The sequence below is a fragment of the Schistocerca gregaria genome, chromosome 5 (genome assembly GCF_023897955.1).
Source record: "Schistocerca gregaria isolate iqSchGreg1 chromosome 5, iqSchGreg1.2, whole genome shotgun sequence".
Classification (NCBI taxonomy): Eukaryota; Metazoa; Arthropoda; class Insecta; order Orthoptera; family Acrididae; genus Schistocerca; species Schistocerca gregaria.
Window position 1 is genome coordinate 575038295 of NC_064924.1, and position 23635 is coordinate 575061929.

Consider the following 23635-nt stretch of genomic DNA (forward strand, 5'->3'; position numbering starts at 1 on the left):
TCAGTTAACTGCCAGAGGACAAAGCAGATTCAGATCAGGCGCGGCGTTCCTCAAGGAAGCCCCCTTTCCATGTTCCTATTCGTGCTTTCATTAGAACCTTTCCTCCGCAGTGTTCATGCCACTCTAACTGGCATCACATTATCTGGTCACCGAACAGTCATAAACGCCTATGCCGATGACGTCGGAGTCGTCCTGCGAAATCCCGACGACATTTTGAAATTGGAAACGCTAATTAAAAAGTACTGTAGAGTCTCCGGAGCAGGTGTCAACGCAAACAAAAGCAAACTCCTAAACCTGCGGGGTTTTCAACATACCACCTTAGCCTGGGCCACAATGGTCACCCAATGCAAAGCACTAGGAATAACACTGACACCTTGTCCGTTAAAAATGGCAGCTATCAATTGGAGAAATACGTCGGGACAACTTCTTGGAACAACAAGGGAAAACCTCCACCGTAACATGAACCAAGTTCAGAGGGTGATTTTCATTAACCACTGCATTCTCTCCAGGAGTTACTTTATAGCACAGATCTTCCCACTACCGAAAATGATTGGAAAAAAGATAATGTCTACCATTGCCAGCTATCTTTGGAGAGGGGATATATTCAGAGTCGACGCAAAAACTGCGACCTTAGATCCCAGGAATGGAGGTTTGGGGTTAGTTGACATCAGAAATAAGGCGTCTGCGCTTTTTATAAAAAGGACCGCCACTATCCTTAGCGACCACGCTGATAGCATTACAACTAAATTATTTGAAGTTGTCAGGCCTGCCAGTTTACAGGCGCCGGTGAATGTGCAAAACATAAATAACCGGCTCCAGTACGTTCGTGTATATTTTGTGGAATTCAGCTATCTCGGCGGTGTCATCATCAACTCACGACGGATCACGGCCCGCGATATTCTGTGCCATCGAAAGAAAATGGAGGGGAGAAACAAATTGGAAAGTAAATACCCACACACTGATTGGGACGCCATATGGAAAAATATTAATATGCGTGGTCTACCATCGGACGTCAAGTCAGCGTGGTATAAAACAGTGAATGAGACCGTAAGCACCAATGAAAGGTTACATGCAATCGGCGTTAGCGACACGAACCTATGTCTCAAATGTAAATTGATCGACACGTTAGTGCACAGATTCACGTGCGGTGGCAATCTACAACTCTGTAATTGGATTAGGGAACAACTGGCTTTTCTTACGAGATCTTCGGCGGAAAATTTTCCCCCTGTTACTTTCCTCAGGCCTCAGACTTGCTATTTTCCAGCAGCAAAAAACAACTCGGTCCATTGGTTAATGGGACACTATGTGAATTACGTAATTAATCACCTGGGAAATGACAATTCCACTGATTTTTACATGTACTTGAAGTGTGCTTTTTATAACGCCCTGAAATATAAAGACCACAAGAAAAACTACGGCAATATGCTTAAAATTGTATTCGAGCGACTGGGCATTGGTTGACAAGCCAACGAGATAAACAAAAATCGTTTATTTAAGCGAAACGACGCTTAAACAAAAACAATTGGGGAGAAGTACAATTTTACAGTTTCATATTACAATCACTTATCCTCTGCTGGCAAAGAAGGCTATTTTGTTTATTGCACAGAAGAAGCCGAAGCCGAAAGCCAGTATCGCAGGGTTAAAGATAAATTGTTTTCTTATACATTCATTTTATGACTGAGAAGGAAGTCTCATTTGTTTCCATGGAAGGGAACATACTTTTTTATTATTATTATTAATCTCAAGAAGGAAAGGAGGCTATGGAATTAGTGCCTTAACATAAAATTCCTTCTTCACATTCCATGAAGATTTTTCTTTTACAATAAAAAAAATAACAAACAAACAAAAATAATAATAATAACAATAAAAAAAACTAAACAGAAATTAAAAAAATAATATACAGGTTCAGGGTCCACTACTTCCTACAACTTTATTATATATTACAAAGAAGTATGCTAGGTTGCCGAGAAGCAGTGGATGAAAAAAAAAAAAAAAAAAAAAAAAAAAAAAAAAAAAAAAAAAAAAAAAGCACTAAAGCTATAACCTTCAATCTCTATTGCCTCGGCATGACATAAATTTTTTGTTTCAAATGAAGCATCTTTTGGTTCAGGATTTCGAAGGCAAAACAGCATATATCTACGTATACACAAGATGTAAAATTTCTTATTGAAAACTATGATAAAGACACGCCTCAGCAACAGGACTGGGTGGAGACATCGCGGCCAGGCCTCGAGATTTTGACCCCTGCCCGCTTTGCCTCCGCCTGCCTCATGTTGCTTATATAAAAAAAAAAAAAAAAAGAAAAAAAAAGTGGCTAGGATACCTGGCTTTCACCCAGGAGGCCCGGGTTCGATTAAAAAAAAAAAAATAAAAAATAAAAAAAAAAAAGTGGTTAAAAAAAAAAGTGGCTAGGATACCTGGCTCTCACCCAGGAGGCCCGGGTTCGATTCCCGGTACCGGAAGTGCGCGTTTAAAAAAAAAAAAAAAAAAAGATAAGGCGTCGGACTTAGGATCTGAAGAAAAAAAAAAAAAAAAAAAAAAGCGACGTGCAGTCGCCTTACATGAAGCCCCATGGGCAACGCCAGTGCCTCTGTGAACAACAGCAAACTGTAGCCAGAGAGTGGAGCCGAAAGGCGCATTTCGCAGTCGAGCCACGTTATCCCACAAGCTGTGCACTAGGACAAGAAATTGCAGACCGCAAACTTTTGGTGGCCTGACGGTCGTCGCCGATCGTAAGGGCGAAACAGTCGAGAGATTTGGAGAACGGCAATGTGGACACTCCCAGCAGCAGCAGTGCGCCAAATCAATTATCTGGTCGAGGGCTGCAAGATTCAGTGCGATGAAGTGAGAATTCAGGGATAGCTCGCATATTCAAAGCTGCCGCCTTCTTAGCTCAGTGGTAGGGCACTGTTCGCGTAAACCAGGAGTCGTGAGATCGAACCTCACAGAAGGCATCCCTTTTTTTAACTTTCATGCAACGTGCGGAGCTACCTCGAGCAATATCTATCACATGGCAGTACACTGAATGAAAGGGATGTTCTACAACCTATGACAAGTATTCTACTGGCCTAGGAGGTTTTCTGAATGCATAGGCAGAACAGCGGTTTGTATGCAGTTTGTAGTATAATGTCATTCGTTTATGAGCGTCGCTACAGTGTGCATGCACGTTATCCATGTGAAGAGGCATAAGCAGATGCTACCATTCTGCGAGATTCCTGCAGAATGTGTACGAATTGCGTTGATATAGATTGCACAAGTGAGCCAAAGTCGACGCCTCCGTGGCGCAATCGGCTAGCGCGTTCGGCTGTTAACCGAAAGGTTGGTGGTTCGAGCCCACCCGGGGGCGAAATCGTTTTAACCGTCACCGATGTGAGGACATACGTTAACTTTGTTAGAGATACACAGCTAGTGTGGCAATTTGGCTGCGAAGGAGTGATGCCACAGATGCTTATACACATTCAGGCAAGTGGCACAGTAGGTAAAAACATGGCCCTACACAGACGTTCTACTGTTTTCCTATTTATTCACCATGTGTGACACTGCAGTGGAGCGACGCCCACTACAAAAGACGTTTTATTTACATTCAATTTCAGCGTATACGTCGCGAGTGCCATATGACAGGGCCTGTCTCTCGATGTCGATTTGTATTTTGTGTCTCTTAAGTGTCGGTCTGCAGTAGGCCGCTGTTGGCCGAGCGACGTGCAGTCGCCTTACATCAAGCCCCATGGGCAACGCCAGTGCCACTGTGAACAACAGCAAACTGTAGCCAGAGAGTGGAGCCGAAAGGCGCATTTCGCAGTCGAGCCACGTTATCCCGCAAGCTGTGCACTAGGACAAGAAATTGCAGACCGCAAACTTTTGGTGGCCTGACGGTCGTCGCCAATCGTAAGGGCGAAACAGTCGAGAGATTTGGAGAACGGCAATGTGGACACTCCCAGCAGCAGCAGTGCGCCAAATCAATTATCTGGTCGAGGGCTGCAAGATTCAGTGTGATGAAGTGAGAATTCAGGGATAGCTCGCATATTTAAAGCTGCCGCCTTCTTAGCTCAGTGGTCAGTCAGCCAGCGGCTGCGCTGGAGGTCGGACGTGCCGTGCTGTGTGCTGTGCTGCGTTAGCTCCGCGTGGTAAGTCTCTGCTCTTGCTGCAGCGCGTCGCTGTCTATAGTATTTGTGTAGACATGAAAAAGAATTAAGAGATGTCGCAACCGCAACGAAAAGATACTTTGAAATTCACATTTGATCGCAACTTTGTCCGACCGAGGTCATTTGATGTTGAACAGTGGTTAGAGGATGATGTTAAAATAGGACTTGATGATATTATCGGCATACATTTCTCGATTATGAACAGTTTGGTTTTCGTGAAACTTGCCAGTCCAGAATTGTGTGAAAGGATAGTTCGATCTTGTGGTGGCATTCTGAAATTTAAACATGCTGACGGAAATGTTGGGGAGGTTACCGTTGCCCATGCTGGTCTAGGTATTCGGACCGTGCGAGTCTTTGAACTTCCCTTTGAAATTACAAGTGACCAGATAAATGCTGTTATTGCTCCATACGGGAAAGTTTTGAGTAATATTGCCGAACGGTGGTCTGCTGCACACAAATTCCCTGTTTTGAATGGTGTGCGCCAATTAAAAGTAGAATTGCAGAAGCACATTCCGTCGTTTATAAACGTCTGCGGATATAGAGCTGTTGTGATGTATGATGACCAACCGAAAACGTGTGCTGTCTGCAATTTACCAGGCCACGTTCGTGCAGAATGTGTTCAAAGGCGAGTGGCGCAACTGCCTGCCGGCGATGCCGTCAGGCCCCCTGCTATGTCAACGCTGCCCGTGACATATGTCGCCGTAGCGCGCGGTTTTGCAAGTGCCACTGCGCCCCCCGAAGTTACTACGAATACCGACCCACAAGCGACCGACCAACCGACCGACTCAGGTGTAGCATCTGTAGACACTCAACCCTCCTGCGAAGACATATCTGCTCCTGCCCTTGTCGCCGTGGAATCGCCCAATGAGGCAATGGATACGGACGCGACCTCAGTCGCTTCGGGTAGTGCTCCTCTGCATCCTGGAGCTTCTTGAGGAGGTATCAAAAGCGTATCAGGTGCACAGAAAACGGACTCGCAACCAGCCGTTTCTAGTGGTGCTCTTCCGAATCCTGCAGCTGCCTTAGGCACTGACCACAGCCCGTCAAGTGCAATGAAATCAGACCTGGCGTCAGTCACTTCGAGTAGTGCTACTTTGCAACCTGAGGCTTCTTCAGGTACCGTCCAAAGTCCACCACGAGACGCATCTCCCAAGAAATCTAAAAAACGGAGGATCGCGCGTCAAGGTGCAGAGCAGACTGCACCACAACTGCGTGAACAGGCGAAGCAAATAGGGGGCAAAATACGTCAATCTGCATCTGAGAACTTGCAGTGCAATCAGCAGTCATCTAACGAAGACCCTGTGTCCTTGGATAGTACCTCCGGTTCTGCCAGTTTGCCCTCCGATGACGTAGCAATTACCCGAACCGAAGATAAAAATCACCAGCAAACACCTGAATATAGTGCACCACTTAATGACGAACCGATGACAGGGCTGTCGAATCTGTGGGCAGACGATGTCGACGACACTACAAAGGAGGACGAAATTATGGACACCACAGGAACCGTTACAGTCACCACGATGGCCACACCACGCGATGACGTCGTCTTGAATGTCATCGCCGCGACGGATACTGTCCCAGACACGGAGAAGCCGACTGATCCCTTCCCAAGTCATGAATATTTCTAGTCTGAACGGTTTTACTGACTTGTGTCCACATGTCTCTCGGGTCAGATTTCTTAATGTTTTTTCGAAATGATATGTTGCCAGAGTTTTTCCTAATTACACTCCCGTCTTGGCTAACGTAGTTCCGTTGCAGGCCTATAAGATCGCTACGCTGAACATCAATAAAATTTGTAGCCCATTTAATTTACAAAATTTAAAAGATTTCCTGTATGCAGCTGATGTGGACATTTTGTTTTTACAAGAAGTAACAAACATCGAACTTGACTTCATACAGGGGTATAATGCTATAGTCAATCCTGGAATTGGATGTGATTTGGGTACCGCATTTCTTTTCAAAGAGGGCGTCGTCATTACAGACGTAACAAAACTGCCTAACGGCAGAGGCATTGCCGGCACGCTTTATAACACCAGGATTATTAATGTCTATGCCCCATCTGGTTCTACCAATCGGTGCCAACGAGCACAGTTTTTTAAGGAGGGAATTGTTCCTTTGTTTGGTGTACACTGCACCCATACCATCCTTGGAGGCGACTTTAACAGTGTCATACATGCCAAAGACCAAACTCCGAACTACAACAAATCGCCGGACCTGGAACGTATCGTCACCGACCTCCGTTTAACTGATTCGTGGGAGCAAAAGCACGGCGCGGCACCCGGCTTTACCCACCTCACTAATCATTCAGCGAGCCGGTTGGATCGAATATATGTCTCGCCCAATCTGAAACACCGCATCCTGCAGTCTGAAGTTTGGCCAACCGTTTTTTCCGACCACGCTGCATATATATGCACATTAAATTTGGAACGACAAGGAACCTGTCGATATAAAGGGCCATGGAAACTTAATGTTTCACACTTAAAAGATCCTGCCTGTCGAGAAGCCTTTCTCACCACTTGGAGAGCCTGCGAGACCAAACTCAGCTCTTACCACTCGACCTTGGATTGGTGGCTCAAATGCGCCAAACCTCAGATCCGGAGATGTTTCATCAACTACTCCCGGGAGAAGAGCTTTTGGCGGAAAAGAACGATAGAATTTTACTTTCATTGTCTCCGAGAACTCTACCTGCAAGGTGCTACAGCTATTGGGAACCATGGGAGAATTAAAAAATTCCAGGCAAAAATACTGACATTAAGGCGACAACAGCTTGAAGGATACCAAATAAGGTCAAGAGCAGAGACTGTGGCGCAAAAAGAAGCCACTTCGATATATCATGTGATTCGTGAAACTAAACGAGGATTCCGCAAAATACTGACGGAGCTTAAAACTGATAATGGAACCACCTTGACAATGCACAACGACATAAAAGCAGAAATACTAACCCATTTCGACAACTTGTTTTCACATAAAGAGGTAGACGAAAAAGCACAGGACGATTTACTGACCCACCTGCAAGGACGCGTTGGTAACGCGTACGCGGAAGCTCTAATAGCGGAGGCGACCGAAGACGATGTACACTATGCTGTCTATCAAAGTGCAAAAAATAAATCCCCTGGAGCTGACGGCATACCAGCAGAATTTTATCAAGTCTTCTGGGAACATATAAAACATAGAATTACATGCATCTGTAATGAACTTCTGAACCTCAATAAGGAGATACCGAAAGATTTTCGGGAAGGTATGATAGTGTTAATCGCAAAAAAATCGGCTGGCAAGAAAATTGGAAATTTGAGACCAATCACTCTGCTGAACAGTGACTATAAAATTTTTTCGCGGCTCTTAGCCCACAGACTTAAAAATGTAATGGCCAGCGTCACCGGCCCATATCAGTCTAGCGTGGGCAAAGATAGGAAAATTCAGCAGACGCTGTCCGACTACCGCGACATAATTTCAATAGCAGAAGTATGTCGACTAAAATGTGCCATCGTGTCGTTAGATTTCGATAAAGCCTTCGACAGGATCAGCCACTCCTACCTCCTGAAAACGATGGGCGCAATGGGTTTTCCGCCGAGATTCGTCGACCTCATACGACGTTTGGTAACGAATAACTCCTCCAGAATCATCATAAATGGACAGCCTAGCCGGCCAGTCGAGATCGCATGTTCCGTCAGGCAAGGTTGTCCGTTGTCCATGGCACTTTTTGCCATGGCCATCGAACCTTTGCTCGCTACCTTGACTCAGCGGTTACAAGGATTGCAAATACGAGGAAACAAAATAATATGTAAAGCTTATGCGGGCGATGTTGGGTTTCTCGTTATGAATGTAGCGGAAGTCGAAACGGCAATGCACATAATAGAAAAATACGAACGAGCGTCAGCCGCGAGGTTAAACAAAACCAAGTCCGGCATATTCAATATCGGATGTGGCATTGGCATGCGCACACACGGTCAGTTACGGGAGCTAACAGCCTTGAAGTGTCTCGGCATTGATTTCCGAAAAAATATACGTCAAACTATTGCGGCCAACTATAGACAAGTACTAACTACCATACGAGCTAGTGTACGGACACATAGTATTCGACAGTTAAATGAAATTCAGAGAGTGTCTTTAGCGAACGTCTCTATTACTTCCAAAGTCAATTATGTCGCCCAGATACTGCCAATACCCGCCGGCATCGCCAGACAAATTATGTCAGCAATAGGCTATTTTGTGAGCCGTGGCCACATATTTAAAATCCAGTATGACACTCTGACGCTCGCCACTAATAATGGCGGCTTAAACTTAACGAATGTTACTAAAAAGTCGCAGGCTCTGTACATCTCCAATACGTTTCAACAATGGAGACAATCCGGCAGCTGTATCGCCGCGCACTTGCTATCTGAAATAGCTCCAGATGACCTCTCTCCGCCTATTAATGTGCAGCACATACCGAGCGGACTTTACCATTTACGATGGTTTTTAATAGAATATAGCTACCTACATTCAAGAATTCCGGAAAAAGACATGACAAACGTAAAAGAAATATATGGCAAATTGATGGGAGAAAAGAAGAACAACAAAATAGAACAAAACTATCCATGTTCTAACTGGAAAGTGATATGGGCAAATATTCATAACCGTAACTTAGCTACTCATCTGAAAGCAACATGGTACTTTGTTGTAAATAGGAAAGTTGCAACAAACTCGAAACTTCATTCGATCCACTTAGCGGATTCGCCTTTGTGTGCAACGTGTAGTTTAATTGATAACGAAGAACATCGTTTCGTGTGCGACAAGGTTAAAGATATCTGGCTGAATGTCCGACGAAAGCTGGCACTCATCCTTCGAACGTCACCTAACGCTGTAACGCCTGCGGACTTTTTGACACCGGATGATGTACCCTTTCCTAACACGAAACGCAACGCAGTCAATTGGCTGAAAGCGGCAACGGTCCATTACCTCTTCACGAAGGAAGAGAAACGCCAAGAGGATTTTTGGATCTCTCTGCTAACTGAGCATCACATGTTACTGAAGACTAGTAAATATAAAGAAACATACGCAAATTTTTTAATCAAGACCTTGATGTAAAAGAATTAACAAGAAATATCTGCGGACACAGAAGACAAACGTAAGAGAGTGTTCACCACTACTAACTTACTTAACAATCGTAAAAAAAAAAAAAATTATTTTAGTTTTTACCGGAATTGCCGTTCTTTGAGTTCAACGTTTATTACTTTATTTTTCAAGAAGCCATTATAAATAGTTGCTTCTCACCGAATATGGTTTGTTTTTTAAGCATTTTCAGAGAGAAGAGGCAGTTTCGAAATGCCCTCTGACGTTTCTTTGTCAAGGAAGACTATTTGCTTTAAGTGTGACAACAAAAAACAGCGATGAAGAAGGAAACAAACTGAACATAACTTCTGTTTCTACCTACTGAAGACTTCATTCTTTTTTCACATTATCAATAAGCCCAAAGAAGGGGTACAATAGTTTCTCCACGATAAAGGGATTAACTTCGTCTCATCAGTTTATGGTAATGTACATGGCGTGAGAAGCCGACGCCGATGAAGGCGAATTATGGAGAGCGCAAGGATGGGCTAAAAGGGGTGATGGGAGGCCCACAAAAAAAAAAAAAAAAAAATAAAATAGCTCAGTGGTAGAGCACTGGTCTCGTAAACCAGGAGTCGTGAGTTCGAACCTCACAGAAGGCATCCATTTTTTTAACTTTGCTGCAACGTGCGGAGCTACCTCGAGCAATATCTATCACATGGCAGTACACTGAATGAAAGGGATGTTCTACAACCTATGACAAGTATTCTACTGGCCTAGGAGGTTTTCTGAATGCATAGGCAGAACAGCGGTTTGTATGCATTTTGTAGTATAATGTCATTCGTTTATGAGCGTCGCTACAGTGTGCATGCACGTTATCCATGTGAAGAGGCATAAGCAGATGCTACCATTCCTCGAGATTCCTGCAGAATGTGTACGAATTGCGTTGATATAGATTGCACAAGTGAGCCAAAGTCGACGCCTCCGTGGCGCAATCGGCTAGCGTGTTCGGCTGTTAACCGAAAGGTTGGTGGTTCGAGCCCACCCGGGGCGAAATCGTTTTATCCGTCACCGAGGTGAGGACATACATCAACTTTGTTAGAGATACACAGCTAGTGTGGCAATTTGGCTGCGAAGGAGTGATGCCACAGATGCTTATACACATTTAGGCAGGTGGCACAGTAGGTAAAAACATGGCCCTACACAGACGTTTTACTGTTTTCCTATTTATTCACCATGTGTGACACTGCAGTGGAGCGACGCCCACTACAAAAGACGTTTTATTTACATTCAATTTCAGCGTATACGTCGCGAGTGCCATATGACAGGGCCTGTCTCTCGATGTCGATTTGTATTTTGTGTCTCGTAAGTGTCGGTCTGCAGTACGCCGCTGTTGGCCGAGCGACGTGCAGTCGCCTTACATGAAGCCCCATGGGCAACGCCAGTGCCACTGTGAACAACAGCAAACTGTAGCCAGAGAGTGGAGCGGAAAGGCGCATTTCGCAGTCGAGCCACGTTATCCCACAAGCTGTGCACTAGGACAAGAAATTGCAGACCGCATACTTTTGGTGGCCTGACGGTCGTCGCCGATCGTAAGGGCGAAACAGTCGAGAGATTTGGAGAACGGCAATGTGAACACTCCCAGCAGCAGCAGTGCGCCAAATCAATTATCTGGTCCAGGGCTGCAAGATTCAGTGTGATGAAGTGAGAATTCGGTGATAGCTCGCAAATACAAAGCTGCCGCCTTCTTAGCTCAGTGGTCGGCAGTCTGCCTGCGGCAGCGGTGGTGAGCGGACCTCCAGGGCCAGCGCGCTGCGGCAGGAAGTGTTTACGTCAGGCGGTGAGTCGCGTGCTTACAGCGTCTGCTTATTAGTATTCGTTCCGTTCTGTAGGATCTGATATGGCATTATGAATCCGACTAACAGGAAAGATACCTTGAAGTTTACCTTTGATGGGAACTTTTCGAAACCAAATTCGTTTGAAGTTGAAGCATGGTTAGAGGAAACAGGTAAGATTACTTTTGATGACATTGTAGGGATAAATTTCTCTATCGTGACTAGTGTTGTTTATGTGAAATTAACGTCCTCTGAAATGTGTGATAGAATTGTGGAGTCCAGTGGAGGTGTACTGAAGTTTAAACATAGTGATTGTACCGTCAGTGACGTCAGCATTACGCATGCTGGACTGGGCATCCGAACGCCACGTATTTTCGAACTCCCGTTTGAAATTTCAGCCGCGCAAATAAATTCTGCATTAACACCTTACGGGAGTGTCATTAACAATTTTGCGGAGCGTTGTTCCAAAGCCCACAAATTTCCGGTGCTTAACGGCGTCAGGCAGGTTAAGATCGATCTACAGAAGCACATACCTTCATATATTTACGTAGGTGGACATCGCGGAATTGTCATATATGATGGGCAGCCAAAAACGTGTGCCGGCTGTGGTGCGCCCGGCCACGTGCGCTCCGAATGTATACAAAGACGCGTGACGCAGATACCTGTCGGTGAAGCCGCTAGCCCCCCTGTGACGACGGCACTGTCACTGACATACGCTGTCGCGGCTTCTGGTCTTCCACCCGCGACCCCGCCTGTAGATGCCCCTCGTTTGAATGATGTTTTGGCCGATAACGTCAAAGAACCGAGTGCTGACGCGGCACCGCCGCTACCACACTCAGAGATGGAGGTAACGACGGATGACTCCCCAGTGGTTGATGCCACTGGTACTGAGGATGAAGCAGACGCTGTGTTCCCGGCGGATCAACCCCAGAGTCAACAGTCCACTTCGGATGTTGATGATACTGCGAACCCCAACAGGAAGCCTTCCAAAAAGAAGCGGAGAGTTGTACATCAAGGAGCCAATCAGCTCGCCCCACAGCTCCGCGAAAAAGCGAAACGAATAAGCAGCCAAATTAGTCAGAACACTTCTGAACCCTCTGAAGTTGGTCTCCCTGCGTCTGGTCGAATGGACATTGATCCTGTAGTGTCTCCCTCTGTGAATCCACGACGGGTGGAAGATAGTGATACCTCGAGTAGAGTCGTTTTGCCGGATACCCACGCTCAAGGAAACGCAGGATCGCTTTTGTCAGAGGCCACTCTCACTGGGAATTGGGCACAGGAAATGGAAGTATTGGATGCGAGCAATGGTGTGGCTGTCATGCGGTCCATTGAGACGGAATCTTCAGCACCCCCCACAGAGCAGCATACACCAACCGTACCGGGAACTACAGGAACTCCGACTGACGCGCTTGGCCTCAATTTCGTTAGCCATCCTTCTAAGACTGTTTAATTAATAGTATGTGCCTTCTCCCATGAACGAGCCCCAAGCCTATAAAATTGCCACGTTAAACATAAATAAGATACAGTCGTACTGGCGGCTCCGTAATTTGCAAGATTTTGTATACGCAGCGGATATCGATAATCTGTTACTTCAAGAAGTCGCTGCGATTGAACTTGACCGAATAACTGGTTATACTACTCTCTCCAATTCCGGGAGCGGTGCGAATTTAGGGACAGCGATTCTGTTAAAAGAAGGGATTGCAGCGACCGACGCAGAAAAACTGCCTGATCATAGAGGGATCGCTGTCACTTTCCATCGGACACGCATAATCAATGTTTACGCCCCGTCCGGCAGTAGCAATAGGCGTGCTAGGGCTGAGTTCTTCACAAGCGCCATAGTCCCACTTTTTAGGGGAACCTACGATCGTATAATTTTTGCGGGTGACTTCAATTGTGTCTTAAGTCCAAAAGACCAGACGCCTAATTTTAACAAATCTGGAGAACTAGAACGTATCGTCCAAGAAATGAACCTCATTGACACATGGGAGCATACGCACGGAGCGGCACCTGGGTTCACTCATGTCACAAACCACTCTGCAAGCCGGCTAGACAGAATCTATGTATCGGCGTGTATGAAGACTCAAGTCCTCCAATCCGAAGTTTGGCCCACAATTTTTTCCGATCATGCCGCATATATTTGTACTGTTAACATGGTCAAGCAAGGCACATTTCGCGGCAGAGGTTTCTGGAAACTTAACAATGCTCTCCTTAACGATGTTGACTGTCACCGTGTCTTTAACGAAACATGGGAGGGATGTGAACGACGGGTTGCACAGTATGCCTCCGTTACTGAATGGTGGATAACACATGCCAAACCAACTTTATCAAAAATGTTTAAACGCTACGCTCGGGACAAATCCTGGTGGCAACGGCAAACGTCTGAGTTTTATTTTACTTGTCTCAGGGAGCTCTACCAGTCCGATGTGACTGTACCTGAAAATTTTATGCAGATTAAAAAAATTAAGGCAAAATTATTAAAACTTCAGCGGCAGCAGGCAGAAGGCTTTCAAATAAGGTCCAGGCCTCAGAATGTGATAAACGACGAAATGACATCCATGTTTCACGTCATTCGTGAAAATAAGAGGGGGCGGCGGAGATTAATAACTCGTCTTCAGTTGAGTGAAGGCGTTGCGCTCACGCGGCAACAAGACATACGGAACGCACTTCACAATCACCTAGCAGATCTGCTGGCAACGACTCATACCGACGATGGAACTCACGATGGATTACTCAATAACTTGCAAAGGACTTTGGGTGCTGCTGAAGTCGAAACTCTCATGCGAGAAATTGATGAAGACGAATTGGATTCTGCGCTATCACGAAGTCCGAAAAATAAATCGCCGGGACCCGACGGTCTCACTGCCGAATTTTATCTTACTTTCTGCGACAAATTAAAGCCCAAGTTGTTGAGTATGTTTAATGAAATTTTACGGCCTGATTTTAATGTTCCTCAGGCTCTCGTGGAAGGCATCGTGGTTTTAATCCCTAAACGCCCAATGTGCAGTTCTGTTGACGATTTTCGGCCGCTTACTTTACTGAACAGTGACTACAAAATTTTAGCACGTATTATTTCTAATAGATTGAAAATGTTGATGAATACTGTCATTGGTCAGTACCAGACCAGTGTAGGTGTCGGTAGGACGATCTTCCAAAATTTGTCTCAATACAGGGACGTCATAGCCATTGCAGATGCGTGCAAGATACGGTGTGCGCTAGTTTCCCTTGACTTTTCAAAGGCATTCGACAGAGTAAACCATCAGTTTCTCATCCGGACGATGCATGCCATGGGATTTCCACTACGTTTTATCAATCTTATACATGAGCTCCTTCGTAAAGGAGTAACTCGACTCATGGTGAATGGCCAGCTGAGCGCATCGATTAATATTACTAATTCAGTGGGACAGGGATGCCCTATGTCAATGGCCTTGTTTGCCATTGCCATTGAGCCTTTGCTTGTCACCTTGACACAGCGTCTACAAGGATTAACCATCCACGGCATTAAGATTGTTTGTACTGCATATGCGGATGACGTCGGATTTTTGGTCATGGACGAAGGTGAAGTCGAGGAAGCCCTTCAGATCGTCAAAAACTACGAACTTGTTGCGGGTGCGAAGTTGAATGCCAGGAAATCTGGCATTATGAACATAGGACGCGGCATCTCGCTGCACCATCACGGTCAGTTGCAACTACTTTCTAAAATGAAATGCCTTGGTATTGAGTACAGGAGCAACATACAGCACACAATTGCGGTGAACTATAGGAATCTCCTGGCAAGTATGCGTGCTTGCATGCAGACCCACTACCTAAGGAGCCTTGATGAACTGCAGAAAGTCACCTTCGCTAATGTCTACCTCACCTCAAAGATTAACTACGTTGCACAAGTACTGCCCATGCCACAGGAGACAGCGAAGCGTATGATGTCCGCTCTAGGCCACTTTGTCACACGTGGACACATTTTTAAAGTCAAGTATGATACGCTCACTCTCTCCACGACCGATGGAGGCTTAAATTTAACAGATGTTCGTTCCAAGTCACGAGCTTTGTACGTATGCACCACCTACAAACGGTGGAGGTCGTTACCAAACAGTCTAACGGCTCACTTGTTAACCGAAATAGCGCCGGCCTGCCTGCAGCCTCCCGTCTCTGTTCAACATATTCCGCCTGCGCTGACTCACTTTAAGAGCTTTTTCATTGAGTTCAGTTACGTACGGTCAACTCTCCCAGAAAATGAGCTTTCCGTGGTGAAGTTAGTTTATAATAAACTACTGGCAACCAAGAACAGGAACAACATCGAACACAAATACCCCAATCATCGCTGGCCAGTGATATGGAAAAACATACATAGCCGTGATTTACCAACGTAAGTGAAAGCCTCTTGGTACAGGGTCGTGAACCGTAAAATAAGTACCAATTCACGACTTCATGCTCTACATTTGGCTGACTCACCTTTGTGCCTTACGTGCAACTTGCCTGATACTGATGAACATCGTTTTCTGTGCACCACTGTCCAAGCAGTTTGGCCATGCATTCGCCGAAAACTGGCTACGATTATGAGGACTTCCCAGCTTTGTATTAAACCTGAAGATTTCCTGTATCCGGATTCAGTGCCGTACACGAACACCAAACGGAACTCTGTCAATTGGTTGAAGGGTCATTATGTTCATTATTTACGCAAGAACCCAAGAGTGAGGCGGCGTTCTGTCTTTACCTGGCATTACAGTTTCACATACTTTCACAGACGAGACATTACAGGAAACGATATGCGAATTTTTTAGAAGTCGTTCTTCGATGAAAGAAGTATTTTTTTCTTTCCTTCATTCTACATTGATTTGTTTTTTTTCTTTTCTTCTTCAAATGTCAAAGTGACGTATACTGAAGAGTGTTACGACAAGGACTATTTTATTTTCTTCTGTTTTTCTAGCGGACCAGAGTTCCTTTTTCCATTTTCTATTAAAAAAAAAAAATTCTACTTTGTCACCATTGCGGGACTATGCATTAGGTTTAGAAGTATCTTTGGTTTGGAAATTGGAATAGTTCAGAAGAATAAGTAATTCACAAATCATGGCAGATGAAGCCGACGCCGACGAAGGCGATTTATGGCGAGCGCAAGGCGGGGCTGAAGGGGAGGAAGGAGGCCCTAAAAAAAAAAAAAAAAAAAAAAAAAAAAAAAAAAAAAAAAAAATGGTAAGGCACTGGTCTCGTAAACCAGGAGTCGTGAGTTCGAACCTCACAGAAGGCATCCATTTTTTTAACTTTGCTGCAACGTGCGCAGCTACCTCGAGCAATATCTATCACATGGCAGTACACTGAATGAAAGGGATGTTCTACAACCTATGACAAGTATTCTACTGGCCTAGGAGGTTTTCTGAATGCATAGGCAGAACAGTGGTTTGTACGCATTTTGTAGTATAATGTCATTCGTTTATGAGCGTCGCTACAGTGTGCATGCACGTTATCCATGTGAAGAGGCATAAGCAGATGCTACGATTCTGTGAGATTCCTGCAGAATGTGTACGAATTGCGTTGATATAGATTGCACTAGTGAGCCGAAGTCGACGCCTCCGTGGCGCAATCGGCTAGCGCGTTCGGCTGTTAACCGAAGGGTTGGTGGTTCGAGCCCACCCGGGGGCGAAATCTCTTTCATCCGTCACCGAGGTGAGGACATACATCAACTTTGTTATAGATACACAGCTAGTGTGGCAATTTGGCTGCGAAGGAGTGATGCCACAGATGCTTATACACAATCAGGCAGGTGGCACAGTAGGTAAAAACACGGCCCTACACAGACGTTCTAATGTTTTCCTATTTATTCACCATGCGTGACACTGCAGTGGAGCGACGCCCACTACAAAAGACGTTTTATTTACATTCAATTTCAGCGTATACGTCGCGAGTGCCATATGACAGGGCCTGTCTCTCGATGTCGATTTGTATTTTGTGTCTCTTAAGTGTCGGTCTGCAGTAGGCCGCTGTTGGCCGAGCGACGTGCAGTCGCCTTACATGAAGCCCCATGGGCAACGCCAGTGCCACTGTGAACAACAGCAAACTGTAGCCAGAGAGTGGAGCCGAAAGGCTCATTTCGCAGTCGAGCCACGTTATCCCACAAGCTGTGCACTAGGACAAGAAATTGCAGACCGCATACTTTTGGTGGCCTGACGGTCGTCGCCGATCGTAAGGGCGAAACAGTCGAGAGATTTGGAGAACGGCAATGTGGACACTCCCAGCAGCAGCAGTGCGCCAAATCAATTATCTGGTCGAGGGCTGCAAGATTCAGTGTGATGAAGAGAGAATTCGGGTATAGCTCGCATACTCAAAGCTGCCGCCTTTTTAGCTCAGTGGTAGAGAAATGGTCTCGTAAACCAAGAGGCGGGAGTTCGAACCTCACAGAAGGCATCCATTTTTTTAACTTTCCTGCAACGTGCGGAGCTACCTCGAGCAATATCTATCACATGGCAGTACACTGAATGAAAGGGATGTTCTACAACCTATGACAAGTATTCTACTGGCCTAGGAGGTTTTCTGAATGCATAGGCAGAACAGTGGTTTGTATGCATTTTGTAGTATAATGTCATTCGTTTATGAGCGACGCTACAGTGTGCATGCACGTTATCCATGTGAAGAGGCATAAGCAGATGCTACGATTCTGCGAGATTCCTGCAGAATGTGTACGAATTGCGTTGATATAGATTGCACAAGTGAGCCAAAGTCGACGCCTCTGTGGCGCAATCGGCTAGCGCGTTAGGCTGTTAACCGAAAGGTTGGTGGTTCGAGCCCACCCGGGGGCGAAATCGTTTTATCCGTCACCGAGGTGAGGACATACATCAACTTTGTTAGAGATACACAGCTAGTGTGGCAATTTGGCTGCGAAGGAGTGATGCCACAGATGCTTATACACATTCAGGCAGGTGGCACAGTCGGTAAAAACATGGCCCTACACAGACGTTATACTGTTTTCCTATTTATTCACCATGTGTGACACTGCAGTGGAGCGACGCCCACTACAAAAGACGTTTTATTTACATTCAATTTCAGCGTATACGTCGCGAGTGCCATATGACAGGGCCTGTCTCTCGATGTCGATTTGTATTTTGTGTCTCTTAAGTGTCGGTCTGCAGTAGGCCGCTGTTGGCCGAGCGACGTGCAGTCGCCTTACATGAAGCCCCATGGGCAACGCCAGTGCCACTGTGAACAACAGCAAACTGTAGCCAGAGAGTGGAGCCGAAAGGCGCATTTCGCAGTCGAGCCACGTTATCCCACAAGCTGTGCACTAGGACAAGAAATTGCAGACCGCATACTTTTGGTGGCCTGACGGTCGTCGCCGATCGTAAGGGCGAAACAGTCGAGAGATTTGGAGAACGGCAATGTGAACACTCCCAGCAGCAGCAGTGCGCCAAATCAATTATCTGGTCGAGGGCTGCAAGATTCAGTGTGATGAAGTGAGAATTCGGGGATAGCTCGCATATTCAAAGCTGCCGCCTTGTTAGCTCAGTGGTAGAGCACTGGTCTCGTAAACCAGGAGTCGTGAGTTCGAACCTCACAGAAGGCATCCATTTTTTTAACTTTCCTGCAACGTGCGGAGCTACCTCGAGCAATATCTATTACATGGCAGTACACTGAATGAAAGGGATGTTCTACAACCTATGACAAGTATTCTACTGGCCTAGGAGGTTTTCTGAATGCATAGGCAGAACAGTGGTTTGTATGCATTTTGTAGTATAATGTCATTCGTTTATGAGCGTAGCGACAGTGTGCATGCACGTTATCCATGTGAAGAGGCATAAGCAGATGCTACCATTCTGCGAGATTCCTGAAGAATGTGTACGAATTCCGTTGATATAGATTGCACAAGTAAGCCAAAGTCGACGCCTCCGTAGCGCAATCGGCTAGCGCGTTCGGCTGTTAACCGAAAAGTAGGTGGTTCGAGCCCACCCGGGGGCGAAATCGTTTTATCGGTCACCGAGGTGAGGACATACATCAACTTTGTTAGAGATACACAGCTAGTGTGGCAATTTGGCTGCGAAGGAGTGATGCCACAGATGCTTATACACATTCAGGCAGGTGGCACAGTTGGTAAAAACATGGCCCTACACAGACGTTCTAATGTTTTCCTATTTATTCGCCATGTGTGACACTGCAGTGGAGCGACGCCCACTACAAAAGACGTTTTATTTACATTCAATTTCAGCGTATACGTCGCGAGTGCCATATGACAGGGCCTGTCTCTCGATGTCGATTTGTATTTTGTGTCTCTTAAGTGTCGGTCTGCAGTAGGCCGCTGTTGGCCGAGCGACGTGCAGTCGCCTTACATGAAGCCCCATGGGCAACGCCAGTGCCACTGTGAACAACAGCAAACTGTAGCCAGAGAGTGGAGCCGAAAGGCTCATTTCGCAGTCGAGCCACGTTATCCCACAAGCTGTGCACTAGGACAAGAAATTGCAGACCGCATACTTTTGGTGGCCTGACGGTCGTCGCCGATCGTAAGGGCGAAACAGTCGAAAGATTTGGAGAACGGCAATGTGGACACTCCCAGCAGCAGCAGTGCGCCAAATCAATTATCTGGTCGAGGGCTGCAAGATTCAGTGTGATGAAGAGAGAATTCGGGTATAGCTCGCATACTCAAAGCTGCCGCCTTTTTAGCTCAGTGGTAGAGAAATGGTCTCGTAAACCAAGAGGCGGGAGTTCGAACCTCACAGAAGGCATCCATTTTTTTAACTTTCCTGCAACGTGCGGAGCTACCTCGAGCAATATCTATCACATGGCAGTACACTGAATGAAAGGGATGTTCTACAACCTATGACAAGTATTCTACTGGCCTAGGAGGTTTTCTGAATGCATAGGCAGAACAGTGGTTTGTATGCATTTTGTAGTATAATGTCATTCGTTTATGAGCGACGCTACAGTGTGCATGCACGTTATCCATGTGAAGAGGCATAAGCAGATGCTACGATTCTGCGAGATTCCAGCAGAATGTGTACGAATTGCGTTGATATAGATTGCACAAGTGAGCCAAAGTCGACGCCTCTGTGGCGCAATCGGCTAGCGCGTTAGGCTGTTAACCGAAAGGTTGGTGGTTCGAGCCCACCCGGGGGCGAAATCGTTTTATCCGTCACCGAGGTGAGGACATACATCAACTTTGTTAGAGATACACAGCTAGTGTGGCAATTTGGCTGCGAAGGAGTGATGCCACAGATGCTTATACACATTCAGGCAGGTGGCACAGTCGGTAAAAACATGGCCCTACACAGACGTTATACTGTTTTCCTATTTATTCACCATGTGTGACACTGCAGTGGAGCGACGCCCACTACAAAAGACGTTTTATTTACATTCAATTTCAGCGTATACGTCGCGAGTGCCATATGACAGGGCCTGTCTCTCGATGTCGATTTGTATTTTGTGTCTCTTAAGTGTCGGTCTGCAGTAGGCCGCTGTTGGCCGAGCGACGTGCAGTCGCCTTACATGAAGCCCCATGGGCAACGCCAGTGCCACTGTGAACAACAGCAAACTGTAGCCAGAGAGTGGAGCCGAAAGGCGCATTTCGCAGTCGAGCCACGTTATCCCACAAGCTGTGCACTAGGACAAGAAATTGCAGACCGCATACTTTTGGTGGCCTGACGGTCGTCGCCGATCGTAAGGGCGAAACAGTCGAGAGATTTGGAGAACGGCAATGTGAACACTCCCAGCAGCAGCAGTGCGCCAAATCAATTATCTGGTCGAGGGCTGCAAGATTCAGTGTGATGAAGTGAGAATTCGGGGATAGCTCGCATATTCAAAGCTGCCGCCTTGTTAGCTCAGTGGTAGAGCACTGGTCTCGTAAACCAGGAGTCGTGAGTTCGAACCTCACAGAAGACATCCATTTTTTTAACTTTCCTGCTACGTGCGGAGCTACCTCGAGCAATATCTATCACATGGCAGTACACTGAATGAAAGGGATGTTCTACAACCTATGACAAGTATTCTACTGGCCTAGGAGGTTTTCTGAACGCATAGGCAGAACAGTGGTTTGTATGCATTTTGTAGTATAAGGTCATTCGTTTATGAGCGTAGCGACAGTGTGCATGCACGTTATCCATGTGAAGAGGCATAAGCAGATGCTACCATTCTGCGAGATTCCTGAAGAATGTGTACGAATTCCGTTGATATAGATTGCACAAGTAAGCCAAAGTCGACGCCTCCGTAGCGCAATCGGCTAGCGCGTTCGGCTGTTAACCGAAAAGAAGGTGGTTCGAGCCCACCCGGGGGCGAAATCGTTTAATCGGTCACCGAGGTGAGGACATACATCAACTTTGTTAGAGATACACAGCTAGTGTGGCAATTTGGCTGCGAAGGAGTGATGCCACAGATGCTTATACACATTCAGGCAGGTGGCACAGTTGGTAAAAACATGGCCCTACACAGACGTTCTAATGTTTTCCTATTTATTCGCCATGTGTGACACTGCAGTGGAGCGACGCCCACTACAAAAGACGTTTTATTTACATTCAATTTGAGCGTATACGTCGCGAGTGCCATATGACAGGGCCTGTCTCTCGATGTCGATTTGTATTTTGTGTCTCTTAAGTGTCGGTCTGCAGTAGGCCGCTGTTGGCCGAGCGACGTGCAGTCGCCTTACATGAAGCCCCATGGGCAACGCCAGTGCCACTGTGAACAACAGCAAACTGTAGCCAGAGAGTGGAGCCGAAAGGCGCATTTCGCAGTCGAGCCACGTTATCCCACAAGCTGTGCACTAGGACAAGAAATTGCAGACCGCAAACTTCTGGTGGCCTGACGGTCGTCGCCAATCGTAAGGGCGAAACAGTTGAGAGATTTGGAGAACGGCAATGTGGACACTCCCAGCAGCAGCAGTGCGCCAAATCAATTATCTGGTCGAGGGATGCAAGATTCATTGTGATGAAGTGAGAATTCGGGGACAGCTCGCAAATTCAAAGTTGCCGCCTTCTTAGCTCAGTGGTAGAGCACTGGTCTCGTAAACCAGGATTCGTGAGTTCGAACCTCACTGATGGCATCCATTTTTTTAACTTTCCTGCAACGTGCGGAGCTACCTCGAGCAATATCTATCACATGGCAGTACACTGAATGAAAGGGATGTTCTACAACCTATGACAAGTATTCTACTGGCCTAGGAGGTTTTCTGAATGCATAGGCAGAACAGTGGTTTGTATGCATTTTGTAGTATAATGTCATTCGTTTATGAGCGTCGCTACAGTGTGCATGCACGTTATCCATATGAAGAGGCATAAGCAGATGCTACGATTCTGCGAGATTCCAGCAGAATGTGTACGAATTGCGTTGATATAGATTGCACTAGTGAGCCGAAGTCGACGCCTCCGTGACGCAATCGGCTAGCGCGTTCGGCTGTTAACCGAAAGGTTGGTGGTTCGAGCCCACCCGGGGGCGAAATCGTTTTATCCGTCTCCGAGGTGAGGACATACATCAACTTTGTTAGAGATACACAGCTAGTGTGGCAATTTGGCTGCGAAGGAGTGATGCCACAGATGCTTATACACATTCAGGCAGGTGGCACAGTAGGTAAAAACACGGCCCTACACAGACGTTCTACTGTTTTCCTATTTATTCACCATGCGTGACACTGCAGTGGAGCGACGCCCACTACAAAAGACGTTTTATTTACATTCAATTTCAGCGTATACGTCGCGAGTGCCATATGACAGGGCCTGTCTCTCGATGTCGATTTGTATTTTGTGTCTCTTAAGTGTCGGTCTGCAGTAGGCCGCTGTTGGCCGAGCGACGTGCAGTCGCCTTACATGAAGCCCCATGGGCAACGCCAGTGCCACTGTGAACAACAGCAAACTGTAGCCAGAGAGTGGAGCCGAAAGGCGCATTTCGCAGTCGAGCCACGTTATCCCACAAGCTGTGCACTAGGACAAGAAATTGCAGACCGCATACTTTTGGTGGCCTGACGGTCGTCGCCGATCGTAAGGGCGAAACAGTCGAGAGATTTGGAGAACGGCAATGTGGACACTCCCAGCAGCAGCAGTGCGCCAAATCAATTATCTGGTCGAGGGCTGCAAGATTCAGTGTGATGAAGAGAGAATTCGGGTATAGCTCGCATACTCAAAGCTGCCGCCTTTTTAGCTCAGTGGTAGAGAAATGGTCTCGTAAACCAAGATGCGGGAGTTCGAACCTCACAGAAGGCATCCATTTTTTTAACTTTCCTGCAACGTGCGGAGCTACCTCGAGCAATATCTATCACATGGCAGTACACTGAATGAAAGGGATGTTCTACAACCTATGACAAGTATTCTACTGGCCTAGGAGGTTTTCTGAATGCATAGGCAGAACAGTGGTTTGTATGCATTTTGTAGTATAATGTCATTCGTTTATGAGCGTCGCTACAGTGTGCATGCACGTTATCCATATGAAGAGGCATAAGCAGATGCTACGATTCTGCGAGATTCCAGCAGAATGTGTACGAATTGCGTTGATATAGATTGCACTAGTGAGCCGAAGTCGACGCCTCCGTGACGCAATCGGCTAGCGCGTTCGGCTGTTAACCGAAAGGTTGGTGGTTCGAGCCCACCCAGGGGCGAAATCGTTTTATCCGTCTCCGAGGTGAGGACATACATCAACTTTGTTAGAGATACACAGCTAGTGTGGCAATTTGGCTGC

The 23635-nt window shown here is 46.3% G+C and overlaps 12 non-coding genes across 12 annotated transcripts; all 12 read left to right on the forward strand.

Annotated features, from left to right (window-relative positions):
* Positions 1-3272: 3272 nt before the first annotated feature.
* Positions 3273-3346, forward strand: Trnan-guu (transfer RNA asparagine (anticodon GUU)). The gene has a single exon. It is a non-coding gene; the product is annotated as a tRNA-Asn (tRNA).
* A 6803-nt stretch (positions 3347-10149) lies between these two features.
* Trnan-guu (transfer RNA asparagine (anticodon GUU)) lies at positions 10150-10224 on the forward strand. Its single transcript has one exon. It is a non-coding gene; the product is annotated as a tRNA-Asn (tRNA).
* Positions 10225-16562: 6338 nt separating this feature from the next.
* Trnan-guu (transfer RNA asparagine (anticodon GUU)) lies at positions 16563-16636 on the forward strand. The gene has a single exon. It is a non-coding gene; the product is annotated as a tRNA-Asn (tRNA).
* Positions 16637-17716: 1080 nt separating this feature from the next.
* Positions 17717-17790, forward strand: Trnan-guu (transfer RNA asparagine (anticodon GUU)). Its single transcript has one exon. It is a non-coding gene; the product is annotated as a tRNA-Asn (tRNA).
* Positions 17791-18479: 689 nt separating this feature from the next.
* Trnat-cgu (transfer RNA threonine (anticodon CGU)) lies at positions 18480-18551 on the forward strand. Its single transcript has one exon. It is a non-coding gene; the product is annotated as a tRNA-Thr (tRNA).
* Positions 18552-18869: 318 nt separating this feature from the next.
* Positions 18870-18943, forward strand: Trnan-guu (transfer RNA asparagine (anticodon GUU)). The gene has a single exon. It is a non-coding gene; the product is annotated as a tRNA-Asn (tRNA).
* Positions 18944-20022: 1079 nt separating this feature from the next.
* On the forward strand, positions 20023-20096 carry Trnan-guu (transfer RNA asparagine (anticodon GUU)). Its single transcript has one exon. It is a non-coding gene; the product is annotated as a tRNA-Asn (tRNA).
* A 689-nt stretch (positions 20097-20785) lies between these two features.
* Trnat-cgu (transfer RNA threonine (anticodon CGU)) lies at positions 20786-20857 on the forward strand. Its single transcript has one exon. It is a non-coding gene; the product is annotated as a tRNA-Thr (tRNA).
* Positions 20858-21175: 318 nt separating this feature from the next.
* On the forward strand, positions 21176-21249 carry Trnan-guu (transfer RNA asparagine (anticodon GUU)). The gene has a single exon. It is a non-coding gene; the product is annotated as a tRNA-Asn (tRNA).
* Positions 21250-21938: 689 nt separating this feature from the next.
* Positions 21939-22010, forward strand: Trnat-cgu (transfer RNA threonine (anticodon CGU)). The gene has a single exon. It is a non-coding gene; the product is annotated as a tRNA-Thr (tRNA).
* A 318-nt stretch (positions 22011-22328) lies between these two features.
* On the forward strand, positions 22329-22402 carry Trnan-guu (transfer RNA asparagine (anticodon GUU)). The gene has a single exon. It is a non-coding gene; the product is annotated as a tRNA-Asn (tRNA).
* A 1079-nt stretch (positions 22403-23481) lies between these two features.
* On the forward strand, positions 23482-23555 carry Trnan-guu (transfer RNA asparagine (anticodon GUU)). Its single transcript has one exon. It is a non-coding gene; the product is annotated as a tRNA-Asn (tRNA).
* Positions 23556-23635: the final 80 nt, after the last annotated feature.